Below are 11,819 nucleotides of genomic sequence, written 5' to 3' on the forward strand. Positions count from 1 at the left end.
TATTTCGCTGACCCACTGGGCTTGACAGTCAGGCCTCAGGTCAGCATCACCCCAGGAACGTTGGTTACAGGCAGTTGTCTCACCAGCAGGTGAGCTTTGGCTCACTGGGTATTTGTGCCATGCCCAGCAAAGGCTGCATCACTGTCTTGCCATGGACTTTGCTGAGGGGCTTCAGATAGACGAGCAGAATCTAAGAGCCTTGGCAATTCCCTGGTGGCCCAGTGGTTAGGACTCCGCACTCTCACTGCCGAGGGCCTGGGTTCAATTCCTAGTCGGGGAACTAAAATCCCACAAGATGCACAGCAGAGCCAAAATAAAAAAGACTCTAGGAGCCTTTCTAATCCCAATGCTGCAAGATTTATTATCACAACCAAGACTGCAGTGCTGGTCACACCCAGAGGGTGGCGCCCACCCATGCTCCTTCAGTCCAATGCATGGATGCATGGTGCCCTGGGTGAGGGGGCATGACCTTTGGTGTCACGCTGTGGCAGAGACAATGAACTGTCCTCCAAAAATGTGTACCCCTCTTTCCATAGTGCAGCTACTCAGCTGGGGACTACCTTTCCCAGCACCCCTTGCTCTGTATGTGGCCCTGTGACTACTTCTCACCAATGGAATGCATGAGAAATGATGTCCCTTCTGGGCTGTGGATGTAAAGAAGCATGTGCCTTCTCTACACACTCATCCTCCAACTGCCAGCCAGGAGGGAGGTCTGTGAGGCCCTGGAAAGACTGAAGCCACAGGCTGGAAGAAGCCTGGGTCCCTGAGTCACCACGTGGAAGAAGGCAGCCCACCAACCAGGATCACCAGATTGCACTGTTGAAGAACAAAAACTACCTTCTACTGGTTAAGCTACTGAGATCTGGGGATTATTTGTTACAGCAACTAGCATCTTAACCAACACACTGATGAACCTCAGCTAGCTGTCTGGTCTTGGGCAAGTATCTTTCCTTCTCCTAGCCTCAGTTTCCCCATCTGTAACATGGGCGTAATACCTGCCTTCAAAGGTTTTTGTGAGTAGTGCACAAGGTCACTAACCCCATGTAAAGTGATTTGCACAAAACTTGGCACCAGTAAGTAGCCTTAACTGTAGTTAATTCCCTTTCCTGCCAAGCCCAATGCCTTTCTTAGGTCACCTAAAAAATCTCTGTCACCTTCCTGCTGTGGGCCAGACAGGACTACACACACCCTCGTAGGGGTTTTCCTGGGTGGACTAGGACATATTTGAGTAACTAAATATCTAAACATAAACCAAAAGAAGTACTTACATTTATGGACAGGAGACCAGAAAAACAGAAGCGCTTGCTGGCCTCTCTCTAGGCCGTTCTGAGCCACGAAAAGAAGCATCTTCCACTGTCCTCTCCACCAGCAATTCCTGAATTCCAGTCCCAGCTCCGTCACTGACTCAGGGCCCTAGGGACCTGGGATAGAGTCACATACTTCGCTGGACCTCAGTTTCCCCACCTGTGAAATGATTGGATTGGGGCCTCCAGCTCTGTCCCTCCATCATCTTACACATCTCTCGCCACGCTCAGAACCCACTCTACCACACAGAGACAAATGTGCCTTTGCCTCTGGGTGCCTTAAAACTCCAGGCCTGTCAGACACCCTGAATTCCAGGCCCAGTGCCTGGTCTCCCATGGCCTTGTGAGCCAGGACGACTACTTATGGGTGGAGACAGGAGCTTGGAGATTAGTTCTATTTCCTTGGCAAATTTTGGGGCACAAGAAAAAAAGCTGCAACAGGAAGAGACCCACAGCATCCAAGCTCAGGGGACCCTGGGAATCTCATGGTCCGACTGCCTACACTTTATGGATGGAGACGTGGGCTGAGAGGAGAATCCACTTGCCTGAGGTCACCCTGTAGCACTGGGGGCAGCACAAGCACTCAGCACCCCACCCTTGGCTCCCCCATGACTTGAGGCTGGCCCCTGCTGCACGGATTTCACCTGAAGATCAGTGCTCTGACCTCTGATGGTGCACCTTTTGCAAATGCAGATTTCTGATTAAACTTGCCTTTGAGGAGGTGGGCAGAAAGTTCCTGTTTTGGGGGAGATGGGGGTGCAGGAGGATTTGACTCTTTGAGGTAACTCCCAGCCCTGGTCCTGACATTTTTTTCTTTTTCCAAGCAAATGGGTGGCAAATCAATTAATCACTTGAGTCTGGTGACCTCTAGTGGACATGTTTTTAATAGCAATATTTAGGACTAAATTGAAGGGACAAAGAACTCAGACAACTTCCTCCAAGCAGTTTATCGAGGGTTGTGACTCTAAGACTCTCGCATGCCTACACATCATCTTGGAATGTTATTAAAATGCACAGTCTGCCTTAGTGAGTCTGGGGGGAGTCGAGATTCTGTATATGTGATGAGCTCCGAGATGACGTGGATGCTGCCGGTACCTAAGGCCAAAGTTTGAGGAGGGAGGAGATGGGGAACTTAGATTCACCCACCTCTGAGCACAGAGGTGCTTCCATCTGCTACCTCACCACCCTGACGTCAGGGAAAAGGCGGAGGTATGACTACCCTGAAGACACACAGCTGGCGAGGGCGGGGCTTTCACTGAGGACCTTGGAAAGCCAGCAGCCCAACAGAGTAACATGTTGAAAAGTACTCTGGACAGCACACTACAGTGACTATCTGAATTAATAATACGTTAAGTAAAAGAACCAAAGTTAGACTTATATTTCTTCTGCAATATTTCTTCTGCAATACCTTTAACATGACAGTCTGCTTTAATAGTTTTTTGCGGTACGCGGGCCTCTCACGTTGCAGAGCACAGGCTCCGGACGCGCAGGCCCAGCGGCCATGGCTCACGGGCCCAGCCACTCCGAGGCACGTGGGATTCTCCCAGGCCGGGGCACGAACCCATGTCCCCTGCATCGGCAGGCGGACTCTCAACCACTGCACCACCAGGGGAGCCTGGCTTTAATAATTTTTAAATGAAACTTTGTCTGTAATATTTATTTACAGACATAAAACTAAATCACAAATGGAAATAAACCATGATTTTTCGATTAGTATAAAACAATGTAGGAACTGAGGTCGGCCCGCAGAAGTGAAAGATTAGTACACTATTGTCCACACGAGATTTTCTTTTCCTTAGTAAAACAGAATCACCTTTCAATTCTGGCTGACGAAATCTGCTATATATAGAACCCATCACAAGCAAAATGCAGTTTCAGTTGACTTGCAAGGTTCTTTATTTTAAAATTAGAAGGGTCATGTAAAATCTTCTTAAATAGCCTCAGTGAATGGCCTCTTAGAAATTGTTCAGATTTCTTTGGCAAAAGCCAAATACAGGGACTAAACATTACTTTGGTCTCTCTCCTCCCTCACCTATATAAGCAAGGTATTAAAACAGCACAGAATATGAAATTTATGCATAAATTTACAAAGTGAAGCAACTGTAATTTAAGGCAACCAAAAATATGTATCTATTCCTACTAAGACTGAGACCTTGCACAAAATATATCACTAAAACTGCCAAAAGTTGAAACACACCCAGATAATTTTGGGAGAAGATAAAATAGCTATTGTTCTAGTAGCATCTTCTATACTTTTACAACTTAGCACACTTATGACCCCTATGCCTCATTTTCAACTATTTTAATTCTAGTACTAAAATTTTTAAAGTTTAAATTGCACCAGTGTTTTGACTAATGTTTAAATCATGAGGACAAATCATTTTTACAAATAAGGAAGTAAAAATATATTTATATTCATAAGACAGTAATTTATATTTACAAGAAAATTAGATTTTAAAATAGAAATTTGGCCTTAATAAAAGATAAAGACACAATAAATCATTTTCAGAATAAGGACATATTTTTAATTAAGGAGAAAACTGTCATTTTTTTATTAGATGTGTTTTATATGTTCATTAGACCAAAACATTTTACTTTTTAACATAGTCTTGCAGGTGTCCATATGTAATTTGAATTTAAAATTTTCTATTTAGAAAAACTTTTTATGAAAATTAACTTTATTAAAGTCATTTAATAGTTGCATCCAGTTAACCATGTGTACAATATTCAAGTGTTCATAGTATTTAAGCACATAAATACAAGAATATTGTTCTTTATAAATTTATAAAGTGTATCTTTGTTTATTAATTTTTTTGCTGTTTAAGGAATTTTTATTAAAGCAAGAATTTTTAAAATCCAAATTGCATTTCCTTGCTCCATTATCGATTCTGTTATTTAAAAGAGAAGTGACGGGCTTCCCTGGTGGCACAGTGGTTGAGAGTCTGCCCGCGGAGGCAGGGGATATGGGTTCGTGCCCCGGTCCGGGAAGATCCCACATGCCGCAGAGCGGCTGGGCCCGTGAGCCATGGCCGCTGAGCCTGCGCGTCCGGAGCCTGTGCTCCGCAACGGGAGACGCGTACCGCAAAAAAAAAAGAAAAGAAAAGAAAACAGAAGTGACATTCTGAGCTATTTCACAGTAAAGAATTATAAACTTAAAGGAATGCTTAAAATTTTTGTACTTTGCTGAAAATTATTTTCCCCAGGGTCTATAAAACATTCATTTGTTTTTATATTTTGCTAATTTCTTTCCCTTTTTCTGTGTGTGTTTGTAAACCAGTAAGTAATCTAGGACTAGTACTATGTTTGTTAGACCTGGCATTTGCTCAGTACATAAGGTTCAAAGTTCTCTTTCCTTTTAAAATTTGTTTTATATTTTGCAATTTTTCTATATTATTTAAGTTTTTGATGTTTAGACGTTTTTCTGTGGTGAAGCACAAGTATCTTTTCATGGTCCCTGATCAATTTTAAACAGTTGGAACCCCAGTGGCACTGTTAACTGCTTCCTGGGCAGCCTCTTTAACGTGGTGGGCTTGTCGTACAGTGACAGCTTCATCAACCTTAGCGCAGAGAGAGACTCTGGAGATCCAAGCCTCTGAGGAAGTTCTGAATTATCAGCTTCCAACAACATCCCAGTGATTTTTACCAGCAAGACTAGGGTGCATGTCTTAAATAAGGAAAGATGAGTTCGCCCAAATTTGATTTTGCACTTGGGGAGGGGCAAATGCCAACACGGAAGCAATCAAAGCCTCCTGACCTTGTACATGAACAGCAGGCTGCTGCACAGTAACTTGTGGCTGTGCATAAAGATGTTGAGGACTGTAAACTCTCACAGCACATTTGTACTTTGGAAGAATACGGACAGCAGAAATAGCTACAGCAGCAGCTGCTGCAGTTGTGGACTCAGCCGTGTGTCGACGTGTTAGGCACACTCTATTGACACGGCTTGTGGGGCCATAATACTAAATGGGAGCGACCAGACAGATAACACCGGACGTATTTTGGAATGGATGAGGTCTGGCACCCTGAGCAGTCTAGCAACGACTGGGTCTCAGTTGAGCAAACTGGCTAAGAGGATGTATGCAGCATGGTTCTAAGCCTGTGGGACAGCTGCCAGGAAGTAACCTGAAGGATGTATGTCCAGGTTTTATGATTGTTTGTGGCTGGTGATTGTTTGATAGTAGCTGCTATATCATCATCACCAGAGCCGGAAGTCTCCTGTATTCTTTTCATGTCAACTCATGACTTTTTAATACGCAGTGTGTTTCAGCCCATCATTATTTATTTTTTGATTTTCAAATTGTCCCACATTTGGCCCTTGGGTCCCTTCACACTTGTTTCTGCACTCTTTGGACATGGTGCCATAATGTTTGAATGCTTTCTTCCTCTCAGGCATAACAAGCTGTCCAGATTCATATTGCATTTTCCCTACTCCAGACTTGGAATCAGGTATTCTCCAAAAGACACTGGTACCTTTCCATGAGGATGGGTATCTTTGAAACCAAACTCTGGAGGACAAAGATGTTCACTATTACTGGAGTATCACTGCATCTAGACCTCTGCAGTAAACATTGCTAAGGAATGCATGTTTTAGAAATCATTGTACTTTCAATAGGTACTGTAGAATAAAAACAGTGCTGTTTTTAGTATTACCGATGATTTTAGAATATAGTTCATGCACTGATTATATTTAGTCAAAATCCCTTCAGTGACAATTAATAAGGAGAAAAAGTGAATGTTATATAAAAGAATGCAATTATAGGACATAGGTTCCATAAGATAACTAGATATGTTAAGTAAATAAAGTTTTCTAAGTCATCACAGTTTTTCATCATAAAAAAAATAAAGCTATAAAAGATATGAGGTCAAACTGATATTTCTAATTCAAATATTTCTTTATAGGGCTTTTGCCTAACTTATCTTTTTTCTCTTACACTGAATATCTTGATTCCTGATAATATTAACATCATATTAATTAGCTTTATCTTATGTTAAAAAGATTTCAAAATGACAATAGCAGTATTATTACTTACAATAAACTGAATTAAGTTTAAAATATTTTGCAGTTCTTTTTGTTCTTGGACTATATCTCGCCAAAGATATCCACTAAGGGTACTAAATTTTAAAATCACTTGATGTAATTCTTGATGTAATTACTAAAATATATATATACTGATATACAGTTAGATTCATTTATTTCCATTTGCTTCCCATTCTAAGATTTCCTTTTAAACAAAGTTTAAGTATAATTTTGGAATATGTAAAACATTTATATGATTTAAAAGTCAAGACTGTATGAAAGGCATTTCTGGAGAACTCTTGCTTCTTTTCCTGTCCCTTAAGAATTCCACCCCACTTCATTTATTTAGTTTTTGGTTTCTTCTTCCAGTATTTCTTTTAGCAAATATAAAGAAATAGGTATTTATCTTTGAAATATATCCCCCTCTAATTACACAAATGGCAGCATACTATATACACTTTTCTGTCCCATGTCAGTATGTCGAAATTATCCTCATTTCTTTTTACCACTGAATGGTGCTTCATTGTGGCTCTGTCATAATTAGTTTAAGCAGTCCTCTACTGATGCAAATTCTTTCCAGTCTTTTGCTGTTATAAATAATCCCACAATGAATGAAAACAAGCGCTTGTGGGGGGGGAGGGGGTCGGTGTGCACGTGCACACTTGGGCATTCTTTTCTAGGGTCACACCAAGAGCATTTATTGTCAAACTTTGGGATTTTTGCCAGTCCGATAAATGACAGATGGTATTTCAGTGTAACTTGAAGTTTCTCTGATTAATGAGTGGGCATCTTTCCATAGGTTTAAAGGCTGTTTGCCTTTCTTTTTCAGTAAACTATCTGTTCATGTCCTATGTCCGTTCATCAGATTTTGGGTATTTCTCTTTTCTATTTTATTCTACTTTTTTAAAAGTTTTTTTGATGTGGACCCCATTTTTGGAGTCTTTATTGAATTTGTTACAATATTGCTTCTGGGTTTTTTGTTTGTTTGTTTAATGTTTTGGTTTTTTGGCCAAGAGGCATGTGGGATCTTAGCTCCCCGAGCAGGGATCGAACCTGCACCCCCTGCATTGGAAGGCAAAGTCCTAACCACTGGACCGCCAGGGAAGTCCCTCTCTTTTCTATTTTGAAAAGATCTTTATGTAGGAGAGAATAGCCACATATCTGTGATATAAATTACAAATATTTTCTCCAGTTTTTCTTTTGTTTTTTCTTTTGCTAGCAGTGCTTTTTCTGTTAAGCAAAAGAGTTTTCTTTTCATACTGTTAAATATATGAATCTTTTCCTTCATGCATCTAGATATCAGTTCATAGTTAGGAAGGACTTCACTCATTTTCTCCCCAGCACTTGTATAGTTTTACTTTTGCCTTTTACTTCTCTGATGCATTTCTCTTTTTTTTATATATAAATTTATTTATTTTATTTTTGGCTGCATTGAGTCTTCGTTGCTGCACGCGGACTTTCTCTAGTTGCAGCGAGCAGGGGCTACTCTTCGTTGCAGTGCGTGGGCTTCTCATTGAGGTGTCTTCTCTTGTTGCAGAGCATGGGCTCTAGGCGTGCGGGCTTCAGTAGTTGTGGCACGCGGGTTCAGTAGTTGTGGCGCATGGGCTTAGTTGCTCCACGGCATGTGGGATCTTCCTGGACCAGGGCTTGAACCCGTGTCGCCTGCATTGGCAGACAAATTCTTAACTACTGCACCACCAGGGAAGCCCATCTGACACATTTCTAATTTACCCTGATATACGAGGTGAGGTATGAATTCAATGTTAAATTTTTGCAAATGGTTATCTAGTTATCTGATACTGTACTAGTTTGGTAGAGCTGCCAAAACAAAGTACCACAGACTGGGTGGCTCGCAACAACAGAAACTTATTCTCTCGCAGTTCTGGAGACTAGAAGTCCAAAATCAAGGTGTCAACAGTGTCCTGTTCGCTCCAAAGCCTCCAGGGGAGAATCCTTCCTTGCCTCTTCCAGCTCACTGTAGTCCCAGATGTTCCTTGGCTTATAGGTACATCATTCCAATCTCTGCCTCTGTCTTCACATGGCATTCTCCCCGTATGTCTTTGTATCATCCTCCCTTTGTGTGTGTCTCTGTGTCCAAATTTCCCCTTCTTATCAGGAAGCTAGTCATATTGGATGAGGAGCGCAGCCTACTCCAGTATGGCCTCACCTTAACTAATTACATCTGCCATAACCCTATTTCCAAATAAGGTCACATTCTGAGGTACTGGGGGTTAGGATTTAACATATCTTTTTGGGGGGACACAATTCACCCATAATAAGTACCATTTATTAAAATAGCCTTTTCTCCCTGTGACTTGAGGTATCTTTTGTTTATCATATATTAAATTTCCATATATACTTGAGTCTATTTCTGGAGTTTTATTCTATTCCACTGATTTATTTGTTTATCTACTAATACCAGAATATTTTAATTTTAGTAGCTTTATCGTTTTTTTTTTTTGCAAAAACGTCCTCTTTATGATTGTGCTATGAAGGTCAAAAGTGAAATCAAGGATGTTATATCACACTATTAGATAATCTATTCAGAAAATTATGCCTGCTAAATCAACATTTGATCTATTCTTTGTTTGTTCAAAGAATTTAAAAAGAGTTGCCTTCACAGCCTATTCTAAACATAAGCTAAAACAAACTATTTCATAATTTGTCATTTCCTTTTAAATATAAAGTCACAAACATTCATTTATTTCCATCTTTTTAAATGGCTTCACTTCATAAATTTTTTTTTAATCTCAATTTTCCTTGAGTAACGAAGACCTTCAATGTCGCAATTTGGTTTCTTTTGCAACAAAGATGTCTGCTTCCCTCTGTCCCCAGTTCAAGGCACTGTAGAATGCCGCAGTCCAGTCCCAAAGCTCCAGTGCAGGGGTCTTCTCTCGGTCAGTCCCTCTGGTGCCTGGTGGTCTCCTTAGGGCACATATGGGACCCAGGACATGAAAGCATTTTTCCTAGAGGCCAGACAGTTTGACATGTGAGGGCTCAGAGCACTGGCCATGCAGGTTCCCATTAATACGATGGTTGGATACCTGGTGGGCAAGGCTCTGAGACAAAAGACAGGGCTGTTCCTACTTGCACGCAGGCCTGTGGGGGAAACGGTTCTTTGTCAAACAGTTCCTGTAGCCATGAGCAGTGTCCTTGCCAAGGGTAGCTACCCTAAATTCCTACACACAGCCCTTGGATAGGGTGTTAGCTTTAGTGTCTTAAAGAAATGGAACAAAAATTAAATTGAGTTTTTAGCAGACATTACATTTTCTTTTCTTTGGAGTATAGTTTTTCCAGAAATTCTTATTTTTTTTACTTGATGCATAGTTGATTTACAATATTATATTAGTTTCAGGTATACAATATAGCGATTCAAAATTTTATAGATTATACTCCATTTATAATTATTATAAAATATTGGCTATATTCCCTGCGCTGTACAATATATCCTTGTAGCTCATTTATTTTATATATAGTAGTTTACACCTCTTACTCCTATATCCCCCCTCCCTTCTTCCCTTTCCCCACTGGTAACCACTAGTTTGTGCTCTACGCGTGTGAGTCTGTTACTTTTTTGTTATACTCACTGCTTTGTTTTACTTGCTACTGCATTAATTTATACATTATACTCCACTGGCAAGAGCATTGTTGTTAAGGTCATATTATTTTTAATAAAAACTGAATATTTTGCTGTGCTTCTTCATATGAGTTATTGCCAATTGAAATTTACAATTCAATTGTAAATTGAATTGTAAATGTAGGAATGTAGGAATCTCTAGGTTATGGATAACCCTCTGTATCATTGTATTAAAAATCATTTTCCATTAGTAAGTCAGTCACAGATTTGAAGTATTGTCCCTCAGTGCCGTTTGTATGTTCTGCAGAGGACTTTAGAATTACAGAATACAGGAGCTGGAAGACACCTGATGACAATTTAGTCTGACTCCTTCCTCTTCTAGATGAGAAAACTGAAGCCCAGATACTTTGTTACTGCCCAGTGCCCCAGTCTGGGCCTCATATCAACCCCTCTCAGTTGCCTTCTGCCCAAATAACACTCTGAATTTCAATGGCCCTCACTGACCACATCATCATGATGTTCTCTCACCAACAGCCTCCATTCTCAAGCTCTCATCAGCTCATCTCAAGTTTCATTTTTCTTTCACTAACAGCATATCACTTAAAATTCTGTTGGCAGTGATTAATATGAATTCCAATCAAGTAGTCATTGGATATGTACTGCCCTCAGGGAGGGAGTGTAATTTGGACTACAGAGTTTCTTTTATCTGAGGGCACTCCCTACAGAGGGCTTTGGTTGTAAACTCCCAACAGACAACACTCAGAGCCCTCAGGGGAATGACTGCCTCAGTCCTGAAAGAGGAATACTGGCTACACACCACAGAACATATTACTGTCCACCCCCTGTATCATTTGAATCTGTTGCTTTACATAATTTCACTCTGTCTAGGAAAAGCTCCTCCAGAATTCTGATCGGTTCTTCTGCTGGGGAAATTTATAAAAGAAATGTTCACTGAATGAACTATATAGCCCCTATTTCTGCAGCTGGTCCTGCACCCTCAATCCATCATCTCCCTTCTCTGCTATCCAGGTACGTACTGTCTCTTCTACATTCCTCTCACCCTTAGCTAGCACCTTGGCTGGTCCCGGTCACTACCTGGTAGAGCGACCCAGATCATCACCCCTGAGTTGTCTGAGCCCAGGTCTCCATTCCTTTTCAAGTGAATGTAGAATGCCATGCTCAGCCATGGCTACTACACTTGTCTACTTAAATCGAGCCATTAAAATGGAACACGATTTTACCTAGAGATCTCCCAGTGGATCACTTGGGTGTCAAGCATATTCCTTTCTGCTTCCATTTTATAACAGCATTGACGTGCAGCGATAAGAAGCAAAAATTTCCAAGAAGATCACTGGAACTGGTGGTAAATATGTCACTGATTCTTTCTCCATTGATCCTTTTTCTACTGGAGATATGGGACTAAATGCTGGTGACCCAGCCTTGTATCTTTGAAGGGCTTCTAAAGGCTTTTTCACTCTGTTTGGCAGCCTCTAGTTACGATGTTTGTGATTTATGATGAGATCACTGAATCACATGGTCACATGTCCACTGCTGCAACTGCTGTGCTGTAAAGAGCCTTTCTTCATCCAATGCAGTGATGTACAGGATTCCATGTTGGTGGATCAAACATTCTGTAAGCCCTTGGGTAGTGGTGCAGGTTGAGGCCATGTGAGAAGGAAAGACAAATCCATATTCAGAATGAGTGTCAGTTCCGGTCAAGATTGTTCTCCTTCCTGTATGGAAGAGATCTGATGTATTCGACTTGTCACTGTATGACTATATGATCTCCTTGAAGGATGGTGCCGTACTGAGGTATCAGTGTTGTTTTCTGTTGCTGGCAGTTTGGGCATTCAGCAGCAGCATGGCTAGATCAGCCTTGTTCAGTGGGAACTTCTGCTGTTTGGACCTGTGTATAGCCTCC

Source organism: Delphinapterus leucas, chromosome 5 (genome assembly GCF_059928025.1).
Source record: "Delphinapterus leucas isolate spDelLeu-1000000601 "Yukka" chromosome 5, BTC_Dleu_Yukka2, whole genome shotgun sequence".
Taxonomy (NCBI): Eukaryota; Metazoa; Chordata; class Mammalia; order Artiodactyla; family Monodontidae; genus Delphinapterus; species Delphinapterus leucas.